The sequence below is a fragment of the Canis lupus genome, chromosome 27, assembly GCF_003254725.2.
Source record: "Canis lupus dingo isolate Sandy chromosome 27, ASM325472v2, whole genome shotgun sequence".
Lineage (NCBI taxonomy): Eukaryota > Metazoa > Chordata > Mammalia > Carnivora > Canidae > Canis > Canis lupus.
The window spans coordinates 29,179,442-29,205,815 of record NC_064269.1 but is presented as its reverse complement, the minus strand read 5'-3'; the positions used below and the strand labels follow the sequence as shown (position 1 = coordinate 29,205,815).

General features: G+C 35.4%; 1 long non-coding RNA gene across 2 annotated transcripts in view; it reads left to right on the top strand.

The window, feature by feature from the left end:
- The window catches only part of LOC112665454 (uncharacterized), a 113,948-nt gene that overhangs the window by 18,458 nt on the left and 69,116 nt on the right, over nt 1-26,374 (top strand). The gene's annotated exons all lie outside the window — the stretch shown is intronic.

Sequence of the window (26,374 nt, the reverse complement as noted above, 5' to 3'; positions counted from 1 at the left end):
TCTCTCTCTCTATCATGAATAAATAAATAAAATATTTTTTAAAAAAAGGAAGAAAGAAAAGGTGATACTAAATAAAAACATGAGAAAAATGGAACCTAGAAAGAACCAGCTAGTCAAAATCAGTTTGTCTCAGCTCAACGAGGAGAAAGTAGTAGGTTGAAATTAAGGTTAGCCTAATGGTGGAATTCAAGTCTCAGAAATTCTACCTAGAACTCTCACTACCTATATAGTCCCTGGAAACTAGATTAGATGAATTTTGCCTTCAGCTGCACATGCAAAAGAGATCCTACTGTTCATACAGGAAACTATTGTTTTGGCTATGCTATTTTCTTTCAGTTTTATTAGTTACAGGCTCATGATCTGTCATCCTGTTAAAAAGGTGAGGGCTTGTAGTTAGAATAGTTTGAGTCTAATTTGCCACTTTCTAGTCAAACCATTTAGATATGTCATTGAGTAGCAGTTTCTTCATATGTGGAATGGAGATAAAAATACTTCCCTTGACACATGTGGTGAAGGATAAAATGGAAAACATGTAAATTAACTACCCCAGTAGCCTCATTGGCGATTCCAAGTGTTCACTATTATGTTACTATAATAACTATGATTACTATTGCGCATGTAAAAATATCTAACCACATAGAAAACTTCCTAAAATAACACTCCCTCAGTGAAAGCAAGTCATTTTTTCCCCACATAGCCTTATTTTAAATAAGCTTCCTGATGGAAAACATTCAGAGTGATTGATTTTTCAGGAATTCTGAATTTTAGCATGAAAGTGCTTCTGGACAACTGTAAACTTAATTTAAATATTTAAAGTTTACTGAGATGTATGACCACCTCCTCACTATATCCCAGACATAATCTTACTGGTTATACTTTTACCTCAGACTGAGTTTCCTTTTACTTAATTATTACGCACTTCCTCTTTCTTTTGTCACTTCAAACTTTAGTTGTAGCACTCAGGAGGTGCCATCTCTGTGTTCTTACAAATTTGCAATTAGCTTCTAGCTCTCCTCTAATTGCTGTGCGAGCACCCTTTGTTCTCTCCTCCAACAAACACCACCCTAGCTCTTTCCCCTGTGATATGTTTCTTCACCACAAGCTGAAAGTACCAGTGTCTCCTTTTCTAGTGGTAGGAAAACTGCTCTTACATCACCTTCTTACTCTTTTCTCTGCCTAATGGCTGATATTAGAAATTCTGGGCTTCTGGTTCTCCAAACCTTGGTCCTTCATTACCAAAGCCAAGATTTTGGAATCCCAAAAGAATTTCTCTGGCTCAAGAGAAGCAGAAGCATACAAAATACTGTTTTAAAAACTCTTGCCTCTGTTAGAAAGGTATAAAATCTGTGTGGGTGGGGGTATGTATGTATCAGTGTATATGAATGTATTCTAAATGGTATTTGTCTGCCATTAATACAATAACCTAAGTCTTCTTTATTTACTGCAAGTGTCCTATTCCTTTTTCCACTCTTTTAACTTGTAGCTGAGTGTGTCTTTTTTTTTTTTTTTTTTTTTTTTTTTATTTGAGGGCGGGTGAATTTTTGGGGGGAGGGATCTTATTTTTGGAGGGGGGATTTTTTTTTTTTTACAAGATACAGCTGGGTCTTCTTTTCTATGTAATCTGACAATCTTTGCCTTTTAACTAAAGTAGATCATTGAAATTTAATGTAATTATCTAGTGTAAATTTATATTACCTCATTATTTATTTTCTATTTGCCTCATCCATTCTTTCTCTTTTCTTCTTTTTCTGTCTTTGGATGAACTCCTATTTTTAATTCTTTTTTTTTAAGATTTTATTTATTTATTCATGAGAGATGCAGAGAGAGAGAAAGGCAGAGACACAGGCAGAGGGAGAGGCAGGTTCCATGCAGGGAGTCCGATGTGGGACTCGATTCTGGGACTCCAGAATCAGGCCCTGGGCCGAAGGCGGTGCTAGACCACTGAGCCACCTGGGCTGCCCTGAACTCATATTTTTTATGATTCCATGTGTCTGTTTCTTTTGTTATTTTCTTGATTGGTCTAGGGTTTATAGTGTACACCTCTAACTTAATATAGCCCACCTTCATGTGCTTTTATGTTACCAAAAGTGCAACATAAGGATTTCATATCAGTATACTTCCATTTCTCTTCTCCTGACCTTATATAATAACTATTGTTATATATTTTAATGTTGCATATATTATAAACTCAAGAACACTTTGCTATTATTTTCATTTATACAATTACCTTTTACAGAGATTTAAATAATAAAAAAGTCAAATATTTAGCCATGTAATTATTTCCAATGCTTTTTACTCCTTTGTGTAAATCCACAATTTCCACCTGGTATCATTCTCCATTTTATTGACATGTGTGCTAGCTGTTTTATGTCTGACAGATTTTATTTTGTCTTCCTTTGTAAAATGTATTTTTGCTGGATATAGAATTCTATGTTGGCAATTTTTTTTTTCTTTCAGTGTTTTAAAGATGCTTTAATTTCTTCTTGCTTGCTGTTTCCAGTGAGAAATCTATCATCTTTATCTCTGTTTCCTGTAAGTAATATGATATTTTTTCCTTGGCTGCTTTTAAGATTCTCTATCACTCAGGGCACAGTCAGTTGAGCTTCTGACTCTTGGTTTTGGCTCAGGTCATGATGTCAGGGTTATGGGATCAAGCCCTATGTGAGGCTCCATGCTAAGCACAAGGTCTGCTTGAGATTCTCTCTCCCTCTCCAACTGACCCTCCTTCTTACCTCTAAAATAAATAAATAAAATCTTAAAAAATAAAAAAAAAAGATTCTCTATCACTCATTTTGAGAAATTTGACCCTGATGTAATTTTCTTTATGTTTCTGTGCTTAAGATTTATTAAGCTTCTTGGAAAACACAAATTTATATATTTTGTCAGATTTGGAAAATCTGCACTCATTAATTCTCAAGTGTTTTTTCTGCCTTCCTGTTGTCTCCTTTCTATTGGGGATCACCATTATGCATATCTTGAAGTTGTCCAAAGTTCATTTTTATACTTTTACTTGTTAATTGTTTTCCTCTGGGTGTTCCATTTTAGAAAGTTTCTATAGCTATGTCTTCAAGCTCTCTAATTCTTTTCTCCGTAAGTGTCAGATCTGCTGTCAATTACACTCAGTGTATTTTTCATCTCAGAGGTTTCTATTAGGGTCTTTTATTATTTCTTCTATGTCTCTACTTAAGTATTTTAACATAACTGTTTTGTATCCTTTTCTACTAAATCCATCATGTATGTCAGTTCTCAATCAATTGTGTTTGCTTGTTTGTTTTACCTTTTAAGGCTTATATTTTCCTGAATCTTTGCATGCTTGATCATCTTTAATTAGGTGCCAGACTTTTTGGATTTTACCTTGTTGGGTGCAGAATGGATGTGTTTTTTATTCTTAAAATATTCTTGAGTTCCATGCTGGTATGCAGTGTTACTGAGAAATAGTTGATCTTTTTGTGGCTTGCCTTTTAAGTCTGTTTGACAAGACTAGAGCAGTATTTACTTTAGGGTGAATTATTCACCACTACTAAGGCAAGGCCCATCTTCACACTCTATCAAAGTCCTGTGAATTATGAGATCTCCTAGTCTGGCTGGTGGGAATAAGCTCTGTTCCTGACCCCATGTGAGCACCATGTGCTCTTTAATGCTTTCATATGTTTCTGTCCTTTCTAGGAACAGTTTCTCCACATATGTGCATCAATCAGTGCTCTGCTGACTACCTCTAGAGACCTTTTAGGAGTTTCTTGATGCAGTTCTCTCTTTTGTTCTCTGTCTTGTGGAATGTTAAGTGATTTTGTTTTGCCTTTTTCTAATGGCCGATGATGAACGCACTTCCAAATGCTTATTTTCCATTGGTATATCCTCTCTGTGAAATGTCTGCACATACCTTTTGCTTTTATAATTAGATATTTGTTTTTTTAGTGTTGACAGTTGAGAATTCTTTATATGTTATAGTTAAAAGGATTTTTTGTCAGATATGTGACTTACAAATATATTATCTTGTCCTTTCATTCTTCTGACATAATGTTTTACAGAGCAAAACTTTTTAATTTTACTGAGATCCAATTTATCAGATTTCCCATTTATGGATTGTGCACTTGGTAACAAATCTAAAATCTCTTTGCCTAGTCATAGGTCCCAAAGATTTTCTCCTAATTATTTTTAGAAAATTTATTCTTTTTTTTTATTGTACATTTAAGTTCATGATCCACTATATTTTTTTTAAGTATGCTTCATCCTGGGTGTGGGTGTGGAGCCCAACATGGCACTTGAACTCAGGACTCTGAGATCAAGACATTAGCCAAGATCAAGAGTCAGACCCTCAACCGATTGAGCCACCTGGTCACTCAAGATCCATTATGAGTTAATTTTTGTATAAGGTGTGAGGTTTATGTTGAGGTTCTGTTCTTTTTTATATGGATGCCCAGTTTCTCTAGCATAATTTGTTGAAAAGACTCTTTCCTCCATTGACTTGCTTTTGCATATTTGTCAAAAATCAATTGAACATATCATATGGGTCTACTCTGTGTTCTCTGTTATGTTGCACTGACCTATATGTCTCTCTCTGCCAATACCACATTGTCTTCATTATTCTAGTATCTAGTAAGCCTCAACCTCAGGGAAAGTCACTCTTCCCACTTTATTCCTCTTTTTCAAAATCGCTTTGGCTATTGTAGAGCCTCTTTTTCAATATAAATGTTCAAAAAGCCTTGCCTATGTCTACAAAAAAAAAAAAACTTGCTTAAGTTTTCATAGACGTTAGGCTCCCAGCATGGAGCCTGCTTCTCCCTCTGCCTGTGCCGCTGCCTCTGTGTGTGTGTGTGTGTGTGTGTGTGTGTTTCTCATGAATAAATAAATAAAATCTTTAAAAAAAAAGTTTTCATAGAAACTTTTAGTATTTTTACCAACAAAAGAGAAGGGACAACTTAACTATATTCAGTCTCCCAATGTATAAACATATCATTTACTACTTTTAATACTTTATTCCACAGACATAAATTTAATTTAATCTATCAAATATTACCATTAAAGTGTATTTTAGTTCAATCATCTAGATCTTCAATCAACTTGTCACCTTGTCTGAGAAAAATCTTCAGAAATACAAACTTACTGTTTTAGCATCTTGTTTAAAACCCATAAATGTATCTCTACTTGTCTTCATGACAGAGTTCAAACATCCTTAAAAATCTGTGAATCCCTACCTGTATAAATAAATACATTAATTTTTTTAGCTCGATGGCATATCATTTTTATAAGTACGTTCTTGTCATATACAAGTAGCATTGATGCTAGAATTTTCTCTGAAGGTGATTTCTACCTTATTTTATGAATAAGTATTTCTTATGAGAAAGGTGGTATGGGAAAAATATACAGGATTACCCTTTATAAGATGTCATCATATTATTCTTCTTCTATCTCGAATGCTCTATTGATATTCAGAAATCATATATCTTTGGTATAATTTAAAAACATATAACAGAAGTGCTAATCATAGTTTATTATAGAAGACATAACAAAATTTTGCATTATTCCAATTCACTTTTAAAAGTCATTATAAAAACATAAAAGTACTTTAGAAAAAAATCTGACATATCCTAGAATGTAATTTTTAATTTGCTTATGTGAAATTGTATTAATAGCTATTGTATGTATTCATGATATACATAGAGAAATTTAATGAGATGTGAGAAAAAGGCAAAAAACAGAATAGGATTAGTAGAACAGATTTATTACATGGTTAGTCTTATTGTTAAGGAGAAGCTTTAGATGAAAAGCATTTCATTATCATTAAAGTTTTTTACACATGCTTAGAATATTTTATTAGGTGAAAATTTAGTATGGTTGGTTAACAACTGTCTAAATACATGTTTTGATTAAAGCAGAGACCATTATTCATCATACTTTTGAAAGTCTAGTATTTTTCACATTATTCCAAAAACATAAAGAACTACATTAATGGCTAATTTTACACATATTTTTTTTTCAATTGGAATACAGACGAAAATGCTTTCTATTGCTGAACATAAAAGTATACATTTATAGGGCAGCCCAGGTGGCTCAGCGGTTTAGCACCGCCTTCAGCCCAGGGTGTGATCCTGGAGATCCGGGATCGAGTCCCACGTCAGGCTCCCTGCATGGAGCCTGCTCCTCCCTCTGCCTGTGTCTCTGCCTCTCTCTTTCTCTGTGTCTCTCATGAATAAATAAATAAAATCTTTTAAAAAAAAAGAAAAAAGAAAAAAGTATATATATATTACTTTCTAGTATATGCTATGCTAGGACATTCCATTGAAAAGGAATAAGGAACAGGATGGTTTGGGATGAAAATTCCTTAAAATTTTCTAATTAAATTTTGTAAAAAGTTTATTGTGAGCACTGGCAGAAGAAAACATTGCCTCATGTTTCAGGCCCAACTATTGAGAAATGTAATGATGCTAATATTAAATAGTTTGAAATTCACAATGGCATCATCCATCTTGCCAGAGTAAATAGGTTTCAGATCTAAACTTGAATTATGATTTGATTAAAGTAATTGGGTTTCCCTCATCTTAAAATGGTGTTTTTTCACAGAAAGGAGGAATGATCTGTGCACCAAAAAGAGATATACATACACACATACAAAGAGATATAGAATGAAAAGAAGCTATTTCTTTTAATGAAGAATAATTACACAAAATAAGTGTGCTGATTGTATTTCCTCTTAAGCCTTTACAATATGAAATTAGCCTATAAATCTGATGCATTTGAATTTTAACAGTCTATTCCCTCAGAATATTTATTTTATGTTATTTTAAATAAACTTAATTTAACAGTCACATGGAAAGAGTATATAATATAATAGCATACAGGTTGATGAATTTTCAGAAATTAAACCATAATGTAACCAGCACCCAGAAAAAAATGAATTGATTATCTAAATTCCCAAAACTCCTTCTATTGTCTTCCAGCTCCATCACACAAGTGTACACACTCTCCTCACTTACAACAGCATACAATGTGTACAATATATGTACACACTTTTGTGTTATATCTCATTCACTCAAATTCTGTTTGTGAGATCCATCATGTCACCACTGTGTGTCATTGTGGGTAATCATCCCTTCATGTCATTGTGGGTAGATGTGGTTTATTCATTATTATTATTTATACATTAATATTCATGTAATATTATGGAATATTACAGTATTCCATTGAATGAATAGACCAGAATTTATACATTCTAGTATGTTTGAACATTGAAAATGATTCCAGGTTTGTGGCTATTGAGAACTCTGCTGCTGTGAACATTCTTGTTCATGACTTTTTCTATATAGACATGGTTCCAATCAATATTCAGTAATGGCAAGAGCAGGAGCCATTCCTTTCATGAAGTCTTCACCAAATATATATTTCTGTTTTGTACAAGTTATTTGTAGAAATTTTCTTTCTACAAGAAAGAAAGTTAAAGAAGTACCCTACTATTCCTGATTTGTTAAAGTTTTTTGTGGATGTTTTTCTTTTGGGGATAGTACACTGTGGAAAGCGTACTGAATTTTGTCAACTCTCTTTTCTATAACTATGAAGTTGATTGAACAAGTTTTGTCCTCTTTTAAAGTGCAATGAATAATCCAATAATGGATTATTTTTTTGAATGTTAAACCAACCTTTAAGCCTAAAATAAACCTTAATTTGTCAGTTTTTCATGTGTGTATGTATACACATACATAGTAAATTTTAAGTAAGTATTCATACAGTGCGTATAAATGCATGTACTTACAGACTTCAAATATATGCATATATATTTCTAAATTTTATTGCTACTCTTTCTGAGATTTATTTTGCATTTGCTTTGTTCAGCAACATTTGTCAGTAACTTTCTTCTTCAAATTCCTTTGTCAGGCTTAATTGGCCCCAGAAACTTAGAAAGTGTTCCTTAGTATGTTTGTGCGACAGAGTTATTTAAAGAAGCATATAGTCATTCCATTTGCTTTAACTTTCTTCGAATATCCTCCACTGACCTCTGTTATTTACTAATATTTTGTTTCATTTATGAGCAATTAATAGTTTTCTGATTTTCTCTTAGATAAATTTCACTATCATAAGAGACCATGCCCTAAGTAATATAAATCATTTTAATTTTAGTGACAGTACACGGCTAACTTAGAGAAATACTATATATGCTCTTGAAAAGAATCCACATATTTTCCATATGTCTAAGAGGTTGAATGCCTTAATTATAATAGTCTTCTGTAGATTTTCTCATTTTTATCTGCTTACTACAATCTTCCATTATGATTATGCATTTGTCTGTTTCTTTTTGTTCATTTTCTGTCAATTTTTATTCTTCATATTTTGAAACTGTGTTATAAATATATAACAATTGAAGTCCTTCTTGTCCATTTTGTCAGGTGTTTGGCTTTCTTCTGATTAGTGTTCGCATGATTTGTTGCTTTCCATCCTACTACACTCACTCTGTGTTCTGACATTCAATAGATATCTCTTACAAGTAGGATATAGGTGTCTTTTGTTTATGAAGTCTGGCAATCTAAGTCTTTTACCTTTGGTTCAATTACATAAGACATACGTATTGATTTATTTAGGTTTTTAAATACATACAAACTTTTGTAGTATTTAATTCATCTGTCTTATGATCTTATCTTTCTTTTCTTGCCCTCTATATGTAAATCCCACATGTTTTTTATCACTTAGATTTATCATGCTAGTTTTCCAATTTATTTTTTATTTTGTTTAGTGGCCACTGCAGATTTTAAAAATATTTTATACTTTACACTTCATAGTCTAATACAATTATTTTATTTCCTTTTTTCACTTCCTTAGTAATACTAGACCCTAGAAAACTTCAACTTCATTTACCATTTTTTGTCATATTTCAAGGAGATTTAAAATTCATAAGGCATTATGATGTTTTATAAATCGGTATTCAATCAATGTTCATTTGTATTTGCCCTGATATATGCCCTTTCTGGGGGCTCTTATCCCTTCTTGCAAAGCTCTGTTTTCTGTTGGAAAGTTTTTTTGCTGGAATTACTTCATTTAGTATTTCTTTTGTTACAGATTAGCTAGTGACAATTGGTCTCAATTTTTGTTTTTCTAAACTTGTGAACTATCCTTCAGTTTTTAATTGTCCAAAAACACTATTTCACCTTTGCTTTTGAAAAATATTTTCAATGCATATAGATGATTCCTAGGTTGGGAGCTGATTCCTATCAGCACTTTGGAGACTTGGTTCAATTTCCTGTGGTTCTCATCTCACCCAAGGAAAGGTCAGCCAGCAGCTTCCTTATTGCTGCTATGAAGGAAATGTGATTCTGTTTCTCTGCCTGCTTTTATTTTTTGTTATCTTTGATTTTCAGTGCTCCTACTGGAATGTACATAGGTATAGTTATCATTAAATTCATAAACTGAGTATTTCAGTACTTCTTGAATGTGATTCAACTCATCTTTCCAATCTGAAGTATTCTAATTTTGTTTGAATCCTGACAGTTCCAATATTGATTTTGCCTTCTAATCAAATTTTGCCTATGCCTTCTAATTCTGGACTTCATCCACAGTAATGTTCTAAGTCTGTTTGGGTGACACTTTTTTTTCAATGTTCATAATTTTTCCCCTATGCAAATGTTCAAATATTTTCCATCATCCTATCACTTAATTTATAATCTTATTTTATGCTGTATCTAATCTAATGCTGTGTCTAGCATTAGATTAGATACAGCACTTATTTAATTCTATCTGTCATCCATCGATATATGTATATTTGCATTTACATAGATGTCCATTTATATTTTCTGTTTCCTTATGATCCTGGTTTTTTTTTTTTTTTGCTTTGTTTTTTAACCTCTGATGGGATTCCAGACACTATGCTTCTAAAATATTATAGACATTTGCGTACTATTTTCATGTTATTTTCTGTATCTGGAAAAATACTCTCCTTCATTTCACAGCTCAGATAGAGAAACGGGTATCATCTTAATCTTACCAGAGATGATGATAAATCAAACTGGGCTAAAGATCTAGTAAGACTTGAACCGCCTCTGATTTATACTGCTTCCCAGGTTCCTGTTTTGTTTTTGTTTTTAACTAAAAAATAGTATGTATTCTGTGGGTTTTCCTCTATCAGTAAAAACCTCTAATTTCTATCCTTATGTGAGAATGGTAACACTCTCTTCTGTTCTTCAGACCTTTTCTGCAACATTTTAGGCCTGCACTCCATGTAGCCTCAGAGTTTGGCAAATGTACTGAAGGAAAATTAGCTATGTACACGAGTCTCTAATTTTTCATCCATAATTCTTCTGTTTTCCCTGTCTTTTCTCAGTAACCCTCCTCTGGACTTTGTGGGAGACTTCCAGCTGCCTCTAATGCCTGGGTCTAGCAGATGTCCTGAGGTTTTAAGTGTGCAAAAAGCTATTCTTTATGTCTTTTTGTCCCTTCAAAATTCTCTCTAGTTCTTTTTATTCCAGCAACTGTCTACTCCTTTCAAAAACACTTTTTCTGCATTTTATTTGTTATATGTATTTTATTCATTTTTATTTTATTTATTTAATTATATGAAGTTGATTTATATTTCTCTATACCAGGTAGGGATGCTGACCCACCAATAACTACTCTATCCCCATCAGAGCTGAAAGTTCCTACCATAGAAATTGAAAATGCATGGGCAACAATGTATAAAGTTAGTCATTTTCTTCTGGAAATGCATGCTGTTTTCTAGATTTTTAGTTGTGTCTTGAACTTTCATGTGTTCAATTAACATAATATCATTATTGCTTTACACTGTCATTATTTGTCTAGATTCAACTGCATTTACAATGTATCTGATGCATGACTGTTACATCTTGGGCTTTCCTCCTGGGACCATTTTTTCCTCTGGATGATAAACATTAATTATAAAGTCAGCAAGTTTTCTGCTGTGTAACTGCATGAATTTCTAGGTATTTCTTTGTTCAAATTTGAAATTTAAATGAGACATCGACAATTGTTAAAAATATATTAATTAATTGCAAGCTCCCAAAGTCCGTTTCAGACCAAAAATAAGTCAAGTTCAAAAGGAAACACAGCATCATTTGTGTCTTTGGTCCAAGAACTTTGGTGTTAGTTTGCAACTCTGAGAGTCCATGGATTTGAAAATCTACTTTCTCCTCTTCTTTTTTGTGAAAGCAAAGCTAATGATGCTGCTCTTTAAAGTGCAGCCAAATCCATGTTAATAGAGTGCAGATTATTATGGAAGCTATAATAATCACAGAGAAATTGATAATGACTTGAATCAGTGTCTGGCTTGTTAATTGTAAAAGCTTTTACTATAAAAAGAAATTACTTAACAACTGCACTTAACTAGTTATGAAGTTTTATTAGAAATAGAGATTAATGGTTCCAACGGTATCGAGTACAGGATATAAAGCATCATTATGTTTAAAGTAAAACTGTAAAAAAAATAAAATAAAATAAAGTAAAACTGTGATATTCAGATGTTGATAATCTATAACCAGGTAAAGATTTGGAAACCATAATGCTTCACTTTTCTGTCATGTTTCATATGTTTAAATGATTTTATTGACAAGCATATAATGAAAGAAGATTTGTGACTAATAGAACCGGTTATGCAAATACTATCCTCTCCAACAGATAAGATTTACTGAAAGAAATTATATCTTAATCCTACCAGCTCAAACATTCTAGAATGCCCTTTAATATAGAATAAATTTGGTACTTTTCTATTACATATGTAGCTTAAAATTTGAAGTCTCTCAGGATAAGCAACTTACTAACAGAACTTCTCCCTTTAGCGTAGCTTTCTGATATTAGACCCTTTCAGGAAAGTATATTCCAATGAAGAAAAGAAAGTGAATATGTAAGAAACATGTATCAACTAGTTTTTGTTTGCTCTATAGTACATTAAGTACTTTATATATTCTCTCTGATATAATGCCTCCAATTTTATGAAATCGACATTATTCTTATTTTCAAGATAGGACAACTGCAACAAAGAAAGGTAACATAGCTAGTAAGTGTACAGCTCTAATTTGAAAAGAGGTGTGTCTAAATTTTTCCACCCCCTAAGCATTAAATGTGAAAGTAACAGACACAAATAGAAGGTGGAAAGGGTCAAAGAACACGAAGAGAAAGAAAGAGAGGCTCAAAACAGCTTCATTATCTTCACAACCCTCTGGTGAGGCAGGTCACTAGATCCCAGAAAGCTAATGATCATTTGTTTATTTTTTCACCTTTTTTTCTTTCAGTTTTTATATATATGGTCCATTTTACTTAAAAGCATCCATCAGGAATGAACAAAGAGAAGTGGAGTAGAGGAAGAAAAAGACACATATACACACGCAGAGAAAAGAGGGTGTCTGTGTGTGTGAATGCTTTGGATATATTTGGTGGAGTTCATATGACTACAATATTTACAATCACTTAACACCAAGAATTAACTTCAGTCCTTCTCAGGGACTTTGCATCCTGTGGCTAGATGAGGTCCAATAGGTTGACACAGGTGGCCAGTATAGAGAGCATTTCAAGCTACGGTAAGGATTACTGACTTTATCTTAAGTGATGGCTAATTTGCATTTCACTTCTGTCAAAGCTTTTGTGAACCACACAAGGAAAAAAACAAAAAAGAAAAGAAGAGAGGCCATAAAGAAAGTAGACAAAGGAAAGGGGAAAAAAAAAAAAAAGAATAGGAGATTAAAGGAAGAAAGAAAGGAAACCAAAAAAAGAGAAAGTTACAGTCCCAACGCATTTTTATACCACTAGTATGTCATGAACAAAGAGTGAAAATTTCCCCTTCACTGTTTTATATGGAGGTTTCTAGCTGAAACTATTGAGTTATTTGTGATAATGGATGATGAATTTTCCTCATCAGAGAGTAATTAAATCAGTCTACAAAATAATATAAAAAAACAGGAGATAAGATAATATTATAAAGTTGGAATTTGTGTTTTTGAAAGAGAAAGAGACGTCTTGGATGAAATTAGGTTAGTCAGGACTGGGGACTTCTGTAACATTTAGAACTTCAGGGAGTGTCAGAGGTAGGTGGATTTTTAACATTTGACTCTGTGACATGTTACATACTTTCTTTTATTTCAGAACTTACTTGCCAACTTACCTGAGAAATTTAATAAAGGTATTCATTGATCATCAGTGCTCTGGAGACTCCAAAATGATGACTCTGTTTGTCACTTGGTGGTGAAATGAATCTCGAGATGGCTCTTCACCTACACCAGCAATAGAGACATTACATTAGGATCAGGTGTATGTGTTTCCGTGGACAGTGAATCCATTGATGATCTAAGGTGTCAGATGTAATGAAGCCTATTTTCTTTTCTTTTTTTTTTAAGATTTTATTTATCTATTCATGAGAGACACAGAGAGAGAGAGGCACAGGCACAGGGAGAGGGACAAGCAGGCTCCATGCAGGGAGCCCCCAACAGGACTCGATCCCAGGTCTCCATGACCACACCCTGGGTCCAAGGCACTGCTAAACCACTGAGCCACCCAGGCTGCCCTGAAGCCTATTTTCTTAATCCTTCCTCTCTTATACTATAAGTGATGCAATTCCTTCTTGCAGGCTCAGATATATCCATGGGTAGCCCCAACTATGACCTCCATCTATAGGAATTTAAGACTGCCAAGGGTTTCTTACTACTATGTAAGATAACCGCACATGCATGTAATCTGTTCTTTATCTAAAATTTGCAGGTGCTTATATAACTCACTATGTCTTCCACCTTGCTCAGCTAATGACCTCTATGTCAAGGTATTCTTCTAAGGAACTAGTGAATCTGTTGGGTTCTAGTATGTGTGAAACCATAAACTACCAAACATACATACAATGGCCACCACAAAAATACTTTTTGCGAGTAGTATGTATATAAGATTTTAATTAAAACCTAGTGACTGTATGGATTAAATGAGTTCCAGGGCATCTGTTCTATTTTTAATTCCAAGCTCTCAATTCTTAAAGAAATATACATTCCACCGATAATAAAACCACTCTTATTTCAAGACTACAGTTAAATTATTGGCCAATACCATTTGTTTTGTGGCAACCACACTAGGTGTTCATCTCTTTTATGATTGTGTTCGGTGAGTATATTTATAAAGGTATTTCATTTGATCTAATAGTCTTATAACTTTAATTTTACTATCTAAGTATGTGGTCCCTGTTCAGTTGGAAAGGGTGAAAGGACACTGTTTGGTGCCTAGGAAGGGAAAAGTGTTACTCTAAATACCAGAGGATCATTCTTCCCAAGCTGAGACAGCCACCCACAGACCCATAGCTTGTCATCCTCACTTGTCATAGCTGAGAGTACTTTCCCTTACGTGCTTCCCAATCTCCATGTATGATGCATATATCATGGATGATTCTAGTAGCAGCAACGTGCTTCTGGTAACTCAACGGTAGTAAAGAAGAACTCTAGAATCATGTACTCTGCCTTATGTATGGATATATCCAAAATAAAACTCTTTTTAAGGAGTTTCCCTGCAAACACCATTATCTTTAACTATTACTAATTCAATTATCCATTCACCACTACAGCATTTATACTACTACAAAATGAGGAAGAAAGTATTTTATCAATATTTAAAACTGCTGCACCAACAGAAAGCCAAGAATAAAAAATATGACAACCAAAATACTAAAATTCCTTACTCACATATAGCCTGTTACGACATTCAAAACATACTGCCATTACTGTTCTCCTGAATGCCCAGAACTCTTATGGGATATAAAAGATGGTGACTTCTCCAAGGTGAAAAAGTTCTAAAGACCAACTGTCCAATATTGTGCTTTTAGTTACTAATACTGCACCATTAAAAGGTTATTAAAAGACTGGAGCACCTGGGTGGCTCATTTCATTAAGTGTCCCACTCTTGATTTCAGCTCAGGTCTTGACCTGAGTTGTGAGATCCAGCCCTGGGTGGGGATCCGTTTTGGACAATAAGCCAGTTTAGGATTATGTCTCCTTTTCCTCCGCTCCTCCCCACCCTCCACTCACTCCATGCGTACTCTCTTTCAAAACAAAAACAGAAAACCTAAAAATGCTTAAAAATCTATTAAAAGTGTTTAAATATACAGTTGCAAAGGTAAGAAAGTGTCATGTGAAAAATTACCTTCACACAAAGGTAGCCTTCATGTACAAGTGTGCTACCAGACAAACTACCCCGGAGATTTGGGAACCGAAAGGCTCACAAAACAAATTGAATGACTTGAGCTAATTTAGAGCACATAGCACAAAGCCAATTGAAAGAGATGGGTGCTTAACTGGCCGAGGATAGAATGCAATTAAATTGAAAGCATGCTACCTGATTTTTGGAGTTTGCAGGGTTCGTGGTGTGATGATGGTATGGACATGAGGACAAAGACTGAGATCTGAAAGTTCCTTGCAAGGGCAAAGGACTCATGGGGCCATGATGGCAGTCATCAAATGTTGGCTGAATTAAGACTGCAAGAATATTGAATGCCTCATGTATATTTAGTAAGTCATGAATATTTAGTGCCCCTGGTGCCTCATGTATATTTAGTGCCGTGTGAATATTAGGTATTTCTACTTTCTCCCATCCCTTTCTATATTCACAGATATATGATCCACTTTATCTTTCTAACATGCACCATAGTTTAACACGTAGGTTATTCCTTTCATTTTCCTTTCTTCCATAGCAGAATGGAAATATTCTATATTCTCAAATATAGTTGATGTATTTTGCCACAAGAAAAAATCTCCTAAGGACTATATGCAGAAGATGTTGAAAAACAAAAGAAATATTGGATAAGCAAAGGTACTATCATACTTTCAATTGTGCCAGATGGTATAAGTTGGAAGACTCTCCTAAAAAGTAATTTGGCAATAGGTATCAAAAATCTTAAAACATTAAAATTATTTGACATTTTTCCTCTTCTGGATATTATCTTATTTATATAATAATTCTATGAAAAAATATGTGTATTATAACACATATAACAACAGTATACATTATAACAAAATTGAAAAAAAAATAAACGTACCTATAGAACATTCAATAAATAAGTGTAATACCTATAAAACAAAATAACCAAATTAAGATGATCATGTGAAGACAATTTGTCAAATCGATGATTAAAATCATTAAATAAAATTTTATAATTCACTTTGTGGAATTTTTTTAATATACAAAACTGAAATAAGGAATTATATTTATGCTAAATATGCACATCTATAAAATTAGCAATATGTATTAATTGAATAACTAGTTGAATACCTTAAAATTTCCTACTAGTCCCATTAAATAAAAACAACTTGTAAAATGAAGCGTGAAATACTAAGTATGTCATGGCAAAAAGATACAAATATTATTTCAAAAGACTGAGTTGTGTGAACCTCTTTGTGTCTTGAAGGAGTTATATTAAAGAAGCATAACTCCTCTATGAATTATTTCTCTTTCTTTCCAATTTCATTAGAAATTTAAAACCTTCAAGTAGTGCATTTAGCCCTTAAAATATGCCAATGAAATAATAAAGGAGTACCCGAGGGGGAGTAAGAGCTCTTACCAAAATGTCAGCTTAGACTAGGCATTGAAGTAAACATGATCATTAGATTTTTTATCTTTATACTTTTAAAAATTAGAGACACAATGAACAAAATGCTGCCCACGATTCAGCCCCAGGTCAGAGCAATGGGTCTGTCAAAACAATGGGTCTTATGGGAAAAAAAGAAAACATTTTCTTTAGTTTTAGGTATATACCCACTCAATAATATATCATTTAAACTTCAAAAACAATTTTTCACGTAAATTTGTCTTTTGTAATCAAGTGGAATATAACGACATATAATGGTACAAGAAAATTAGAATTTATTTCTCATAACTTTTCACATAAAGACATAACTGAAATAATCTAAATATTAAAAGAAAACATTGTATAAATGTAAACAAACCTATGTTTTGATATACCATTGACTATTCTAAATTTGAAAATCTTAGAGAAAAATCATGTATAACTTTCACAGAACTGAATACACATGTGGAAAAGGGGAACACACATATATATTCTTGTGCTCTCCCTCTCTAAATTTAGTGATAATAAATAAACCTGGGTAGGTCAGCAGTTGAGCATCTGCCTTTGACTCAGGTTGTGTCCCAGGATCCTGGGATGGAGTCCTGCATCGGACTCTCCTGAAGGAGCCTACTTCTCCCTATGCCCATGTCTGTGCCTCTCTCTGTGTGTCTCTCATGAATAAATAAATAAAATCTTAAAAAAACAAATTTAATGATAATTAAATGTGTCAGGAGAAATGAATAATGCAGAATTATCCAAAGCATTATTCTATGAATTTAATTTGATTTTACTTGTTAATTTAAAAAGTCTACATAGTGCCATGCATATGGATAGGAGAAACCAGATTTTTCTTGATACATATTGACAAATTTAGTTTCCTGTAAAGTTTACTAAATGTGTATGCTACCAGCAAGGTGTGCAGAAAATGCCAGCCTCACTATCCTGGTTTGGGGACTGAATATTATTCTCATCTTAATATTTACCAATATGATAAATCAGGCCAAATATTTTAGTATTTTTATTTTAATATTTTTGGTTACTAGAAACTTGAATAATTTTTTTATCTATTCATTGGTTATTTATATCTTCTTCTTTGTGGCATTTACTCATTTATATGGAGTAACTACTGTTTTAAATTTCCTTTGATTTATGAGATAACATTAAGTATTGAATATATCACACTTATTACATCCAAAGAAATATGATCTGGAGAGTCACAAATTTCATTTTTTTCATAACACAAATCAAATATTTACATTTTTGTTACATTCTTACACATCTTAAATTGTTTTTTTTTTTTGTAGCTCTAGACTTTTATATTTTGTTTTTAATACATAGGTGAGAAAGAATACTTGTTTTCTTTTTTTTAAAGAGGGAGAAGGTGGGGAGAGGCAGAGAGAGGAGGGGAGAGAGAGAGAATCTAAGCAGCTCCATGCCCAGCAGGGAGCACAACACAGGGCTTGATTTCACAACTCCAAGATCATGATCTGAGCCAAAACCAAGAGTCAGTTGCTCAACTGACTGAGCCACCCAGGTGCCCTGAAAGAATACTTTCTGATCAGCCTCTGTGCAAAGGTAGACCTATTATAATGTGTCTTGTTATATTTTTTAATATTTCTAAGGATATAATAAACTTTAAGTTAGAGCACTTAATCATATGTTTTGTTAAAGTATATTTATTTACATGGTACTTTTAATGCTTCCATAAATAATACCAATTTATCTATCTCTTTACTAAGATTTACTCAATTACCTAAGACGGTACAGTCCATTTTGAAAATCCCCTAAAATAACAATAACAAATGCAGAAGAAAGAATGGGGTACTTTAATATCAAGCATGGTTCTACAACCTACCCACAGTAGGTTATCAGGACCAATTGAACATTTCTGTATCAGCTTTATACAAGGTACTATTCTGCACTTGAATAATCCTGAAATTTAATCCCTTCAATAAATGTTTTTTCAGTGTTTATTATGCTCTTAAACTGTGCATATTAATGTACTCCACTATTATGGACTTCACAATATTGTTACGGACAAAAACACATATATCAAAGATTTTTTTTCTGCATTTATATTTATGAAAACCTGAGTATATACACAATGGAGTACAAACTAGCATGATGAACAGGAATATTTCATGTGTTAAGAGACGATTATAAAATACCCCTAAGTGCTGTGTAGGAAAAAACTAACCACTAATACTACAGGGAAGGAGAAGGGAAAAACAGGAACTTATTTGGCTAGAATATACTGGAGATGTTTATAGAAGAAGAGGAAATTGAATGGAGTTATTAACTGGTGATGTTTCTCTTCCAATAAAGGACATAATTGAACCTGAGAATATTATCTCCACTAATTGTAAGAAAATCATATTACCAAGTTCATATCAGTATACCAAGATGAAATATGGCTTGATCCAAAATTTGAGGTCAGGATTGTAAAAACACCACTCTCTGAAATAACTGCAAAAATTAATAATAGATTAGATCTGTAAAAATCTTCCTGGAGGTGTAAATGTGAGATCATTTCTGGATAGCAGATGACAAAGGGGGCAGCCTAGTCTTTATCATGCTTCCTTAGTATGTCCCCAGAATGAAGATATTGTAAAATCTTTCAAAAAAATAATATGTGGGCGGTGCCTGAGTGGCTCATTTAGTTAAGTGTCAACTTTTGGTTTCCTCTCAGGTCATCTCAGGGTTGTGAGATGGAGCCCTGCGTGGGGCTCCATGCTGGGCATGGAGCCTTCTTAAACATTTCTCTCTTCCTCTGCCCCTCCCTACTCCTACTTCTAAAAAAAAAAAAAAAAAAAATGTGTTATGTAAGTTTTCACCACAAATGAAGAATACTGCAGAAAAAAAAAGAGGTGACATTTTCACCAAAACAGCCATTTAAATCCAGTTAGAAGTTTTACCCCTGTGTGTAATATGACACTTAGGAGAGCCAGACAAAGCAACATTCTAAGTGATTGTTCTCACTCATTGTGCACTCACCGTGAAGACTGAATTGTGACTGAAATTATGGGCTTCCTGAGAGCAAATACGTTTATGCACACAGAAACCTTACAATGATACTGTAGATGCTCCTAGATTCCATGTTAACACTTGGCTGGTTTTCCTCCCGCCTTGGAAAATGTTCATTTCTCAGTCTCCTTAGAGGAGAGTGGCTTTATGTTCTGGCCAGCCTGGGTCAGAACCCATTGATGCTCATCACTAGTAATAATCACTAGTGTCATTCTCAGAAAGACCCAGGTTGGAGACGATATTCTGTGGTAACACTCTTAATCCTTTCCTCCTCTACCTGTTTCTTGTAAGTAAGTTTTCTTATAGTAGACCTTCTCTTCTCCTCACTCTCTTCAAGCCTCTGGGCATTAGCATCCCTTCTTAAGACTTTGAGTTTCTTAGATGTACATCTGACTCTTCAAACTACAGTCCTACAGAGATTTGTATCCTGAACTCCAAACTATTCTATTCATCTGCCTATTGGACATGCCTGCATGGATGTTCCAGAAGCATCATAAACTCAAAATCCAAAACTGAATATATTCTCTCTCTTCCTACTGTACTCATGTTAGTGGAAAGCATCACAATCCACCTCATCTCATGCCTCCCTATCTTTTTTGTCATATAAACAACCATTGATCCTGTCATTTCTATCTACTTTGTAGGCTCCCTGATCTGCTGCTTCACTTTTTTCTTCAAAGGTTTTCTGTTTATTTGAGAGAGAGAGACAGAGAAAGCACAACTTGGGGTGGTGGGGGGCAGGCAGAAGGAGAAGCAGACTTCCCACTAAGCAGGGACCCTGATGTGGGTCTCAATCCAAGGACCCCGGGATCATGACCAGAGCCAAAGTCGGATGCTTAACTGACTGAACCACTCATGTGCCCCTGCTTCTCTTTTAAACAGTAACACAGCAGTTAAAAATATGGGCAGCTGAGTCAGAGAGATGTGGATTAGAATCCTTGTCTTCCTACTTAGTAATTATAAATAGTACTTAATTACTGAGTTGAGGTTTTCTCTTTTATCTGTGTAAGTTCCCACCTACCTTGTCGGGTAGTTTTAAAATTGAAGTGAGAAAATGCTTATAAAGCATTTTTATGGCACATAATGGTACAGTTAATGTCAGCTATGGCTTTTAATATTATTTTAATTATTATGAGTGCAACCCACTACCATTGTGGGACCAGATCACCACGACCACTTCCTGACTGGTTTCCCCGATTGCAATCTTTTCTTCTCATTGCCCTTCTTTACACTGCAGGTATGAAGGTATCTCAAAAACACAAATATGTGCACATCATTCTCCTGGTCAGTGGCTTCCACAATGTTCAGCATAAATATCAAACCCCTTATCATGATGCCAAGGCCATTCTTTTGTTTTAAGGTTTTATTTATTCATTTCACAGAGAGAGAAAGAGAGCATAAGCAGGAGGAGAGGGAGAAGTAGGCTCCCCACGGAGCAGAGAGCCTGATGTGGGACTCGATCCCACTACCCTGGGATCCTGACCCGAGCTAAAGGCAGATGCTTAACCAACTGAGCGACCCAGGCCCCCATGCCTAGGCTATTCTTGACCTGTTTCCTTACTGTGCCAGCTTTCCTGACTCTCCCTTTAACAAAAAGTTTTTTCAAGCTGGAAGTACTTGAAGCCTAAGAAATACTGAAAAAGATATTAAGGCTAATTCCTAGGATATGCCTACAGATTTTAATTTAGTAAATCCAGAGTGCGGCCCAAGACTGCATTTCTTAAGCTTTTACTTCATTTCCAGTTAGTTAACACACAGAGTAAGCTCAGCTTCAGGTGCACAACACAGAGATTCAAGAGTTCCACACACAAGATTCTGCATTTTAAATGAACTCCATCCCCTCACAACCACCCTCCCACCCCCAGGAGATTCTGCGATAGGGAACATAACTTCAGAAATCTTGGTTTATGTTGTATTAAACTCCAAATGCCTTTATCAGCAATTTTTGCTTAACTGCCTCTTATTTTTTTTTACTCACCTTGGCAGTTACTGTCTTTTGAGGAAGCAGTAAGTTGTTGGGTTTTTTTTTATTATAATTCTATGCAGAAAAAGCAAACCTTCTGATATCAATTTGGTATCTTACACAGGTTTCTATATTGAGAAGATAATTCATTAAGCAAAGTTACTAGATTTCTCAATCCATATTAACACATGGTTACCTTAATGTTTCCATTTCTCATGGGTTTGTTTGTTTAGCATGAACAAAACTTCCCTAAAATCTCCATCCTACCAGGCAAAGCAATACAAGTGAGGTAATTAATATTTACAGATGAAGTGTAGCTCCTTAAATTGAATATGTCTTGTGAAGTATCACCTCCAAAAACAACAGAGAGGAAACACATCGCTCTTTAAGTTTGGCTTATTTTCTTTTTTTTTTTTTTAAGATTTATTTATTTATTTATTTATTTATTTATTTATTTATTTATGATAGACATAGAGAGAGAGAGAGAGGCAGAGACACAGGCAGAGGGAGAAGCAGGCTCCACTCAGGAAGCCCGACGTGGGACTCGATCCCAGGACCCCAGGATCATGTCCTGGGCCAAAGGCAGGCGCCAAACCGCTGAGCCACCCAGGGATCCCGTTTGGCTTCTTTTCAACAATATCTGGGGACGAAACAGGACCGTTCCCTCTCCGTATCCAGTGGCTTTGTAGCTTTTATAACAAAGTCATTTCTGTTTACTGAAAGACCCAGCCATTTAGACATAAAACTTAGGAGAACAAATTCTACCTATTGCTATTTTTCCCCTTTACTACAAGAGTGCCCTTGATTTTATTTAAATTTTACTTTTTGATGTGTGTTCATTTGCCATAAATCATAAGTCATAAGTAATTTGATAGCCAGTTTTGTGTACACATGCATGTGTACGTGCATGTGTGTTAGAGGGAGAGAAAATTTGTATGTGGGTGATTTATTTTTTTTAAAATGCTTCCCAGTAAAATCTCTATGGTGTTGCTCTTATTCTCCCCACATTTGACAGATATAAACATGAAGATAAGAATCATGATAGGCTGTTGAATAGTTTATCTGTTTGTAGTTTAGCTTCAAATATATGACTCTAAAATTCAGAATAGATACATCACTTGGTGTAGTTCAGATAATTGATTCATAAGTCAGCTACATCAGGCAGGTTTTGATGGTATCTTTATAAATAGGCTGGAGCTTTCAAATGCCTGATGGTATCTCTCATGCTGACATGAAAGGCATTTAGAGGTTGGAATATGCTACCAGTACAACTTGTATTCTAGATGCAGTTCATGAGGCCTATTAACTTCCTAACGTACAAGGAACAAAATATCACTGAAATGTAATAAATTTAATGGTGATACAAGAAATGCTTTTATAACTGTGCTTTAAAGGAGCAATGTGAGATAATGACTTTTATATTAGATATTTAGAAGTAAAAACACAAGCAGTTTTAATGTTTAAAACGAAAACAAAAGTAATAACAAAATAAGAGGCTTAAAAAGTCTAGAGACAGAGCCACTGACGCATACTGCCAACATGGTTTCTCATCCATTTGTGCATTAGATTGAGCCTGCCTTTGCAAAGTGCATACACTCTGTCTTCGTAATTCCAGATGCACGCGCACATCTTTTATCCTAAAATTGGGTAATGGATTAGGAGTTTTCGTGGTGAGATATTTATCAAACAGCTGTAAACATAAACGATTCTGGGCTAGAAGTAGTATATTAAACATTCATTTGGTAATTCTAGGCAGATCCCCTGCACACTGCAAATTTCTTTATATTTTTCACAATTACTGAGGCCAAGCATTCTATTCCACACATTGTACCATCACCTTCCCTCTGACTGCCATCCTATCCTGACTTCTCAGTCAGCTCTCAGATGCACAGAGGATTGTTTCACCAGGCTTGAAATACGTTCTCCAGGTACTATTCCTCCACCATATTCTGTACCTTAGAAATAGGCACCCAGCCCCTATAATCCTCAAAGATATCAATATTCTTTTGAAGGAAATTAATGTGTCACTTCAAAATATGCCACTTTGGCATATTGATTATTCTGAATTCAAAGCACTTAAGAAACAGGTGAGAAAAGGACAGTCAGGCCTTCCTTTTTCTGTCAAAAAGCACCTTAGCAAATGCAATCTAAAAGTCCTCAAAAGGAAACACACTGGGGAGAAACCCTTCCAGGGTCTCAAAGGTGCAAGGTGTTATTTTCAGAAGCAATTCTTGGAGCATAAAGCCTGAAATTATATGAACGTCTGGGAACAGGCCTTCAGGTGCTGGGGGTTCCAGGAGACCTTCTGCTGGAGGATGGAGCTGTAGCTGCACCAGGCCCTGCACCCGGAAGAAAGATACCCAGCAGGTGTCCTTCCCCGCACCCTGCAGTTCACGAAGGGGGACTTGCAGAGCCACATGATCAAGCTGCACCAAGCTGTCTGTCCCATCAGCGCCAAGTGCTTCATGTCCCTAGGGAAGTGCAGCAGCATGCCGCTTTTAAGCACCGTGTGGAGAAGCTGCTTGTGTGCAAGGACTGGGCGCACGGGCCTCGAACAGAAACGGCCTGCAGATGAGAGAGGCCTCTGTCTGTGAATTCTGCAGCCACGCCGCTACCCAGGAGGCCGATCTCAATCTGCACCTGCGCGTTCACATGAGCAGGAGGCCCTTCCAGTGCCAACTCTGCGGCAAGACCTTCCATCCCCAAGCCAACCCGGGCAAGCACAGGTGTGAGTTCAGCGAGCAGCCCTTCCCCTAGAACGGGTCCTCGGCCACCGAGGGAGGGTCCCCCACCTCAGCCAGACCTATGGGAGGACCTTTGAAGCGGTGGAGAAGCTGTAAGCACAGGTCAGAAGGCCAGGGGGATGGGGGGCGGAAGCTCAAGTGCACCGAGTGTCTGTAAGCTTACCTAGCAGGTGGATGCACCTGTGGAAGCACATGGACTTTCAAGAGCAGATGGAGAACTAGAGCCCACCACAGCAGAAGCCCTGGGACCTAATCACAGAAGATCAGATGAAGATGATGGTGAGGACACTCCAGCCACATGTAGAGCTGGAGCTGGACTCAGCCAAGATCACCTTTAAGTGCCTGCCCAGGGCTGCCGGGCCTCGCAGTTCCCGTGGGCCAGAGACAGTGCGGCAGAAGCCTTGCAACCCAGGTGGCCTGCATCCCTCGCTAATCACCACTCCCAACCCTGAGGACTGTGACCCACCACAGCCTGCATGGCCTCAGTCCCCCACTATCCACATGGCTTTGGACCGGGGGAAAATTGTTGTTGTTCCGTGAATACTTCTCTTGGGATCTTTACATCTTTGCTCAAAAGATCTCAAATATTGCATACCTAACCCTCATTTAAAATAGCCACAGGTCTTCCTCCCACTGCCACTCCTGCAGCATGCCTGTCCTTTTCGGCTGACTGATTTTCCTCTGTAGTCTTTATGCATTCATGATTGTCCAGAATCCTAATTTCCATATTTTCCATATTTTATGGAAATATCACCCACTAAAATATGAACTTTATTTATGTGTGGAGTTTTATATATTTTGTTTGTTGCTCTATCTCCAAAGCTTAGAACAAGGCCTAGCCCATAACAGACTCTCGGTCAACATTATTTGTGTTTAAAGTGAGTGTATGTGTAGGTTTCACAGGTACTAGGACCTAACAGATTCACTACTTCCTTAGAAAACTACCTCTACATAGAGGTCATTAGCTGCACTAGGTGGAAGACAGTGAGTTACACAAGCAACTGCAAATTTTAGATGAGGAACAGATTACATGTATGGTTCTCTCACATAGTAATCATATTCGAGATGTAGAATTGTGTCTCCTTGCACTACCAGGATAAGGATTATTGTTTCTGTGGATTTCTGAGTTTATAGTCCAGGAATATGTATTATTTACTATTATTACTATTATTTTAATTATATTCTTATATATATCTATAATATGAATATTATGTGTTTTAATACATTCACTTATTTTTCCTTCTTCATGTTCTTAAAAATCTTCTCTTGTTTTATATGAATGCCATTTACCCAATTTTCTGCAATGTCAATTTGACTCTTCATTGCCAAAAATGTAGATTTTAAAGTCTGCTCTAAACTTTGTATTCTGATTTTCATTTAAAAAATTATTTTCAGATATACACTTCCCCCTTTCCAATTAATATTGCTATGCTTTTGTCTTAAGAAACATTTTTAAAAATCCATATTTTTAATGTGCATGTATGGCAGGGGGATTGACCTGTTTGTTTTATGTCTCTTGATCTCCATAAAAAGAAAATGTGATATGGTCTGGATTGCCAATATATGGTGGACCTGTCTAATCCTTATCTTTATCACTCTCTCAGTGGTTATTCTGGAAAGGGAATGGTGTAGCTCTCTCATATCTCAACTCCAGAAGTCTAACTACTCAGCCCATCTCAGCATAATTTCTATGCATAATCAAGATGGATTTAATTGGCTGTGGAAGTGGTTCCCAAACTTGCCATTCTCATATTACAGGGAAGAAATGATATGTAGTGAGTAACACGATACAAATTGTTTTGTTTTGTTTTTCCTTTAAAACAAATACTACACATGAATCATAGTAAGTAAAATCTCTGAGCCCCTGCCCTAACATTTCCGACAACCAAATCTCTACCTCCTCTGTGTTTGCTATTACCTATAGGCACTGTACCGGCTATGAAACAGTTTGCCACTGCCACTTTTCTTATTCTTCTGTGAATGTTTAAAGAAAGCGAAGGTGTTGGCAGTGGGTCCTGAGTGATAGAAGTTAAGGGATGTGGCTATTTCAGAAAACCTTGCTCATGAGAGGGAAAGAAAGATGGCCAGTTTTCTGGCTGTGCAAAGCTGTGTACAGGCTTTCTT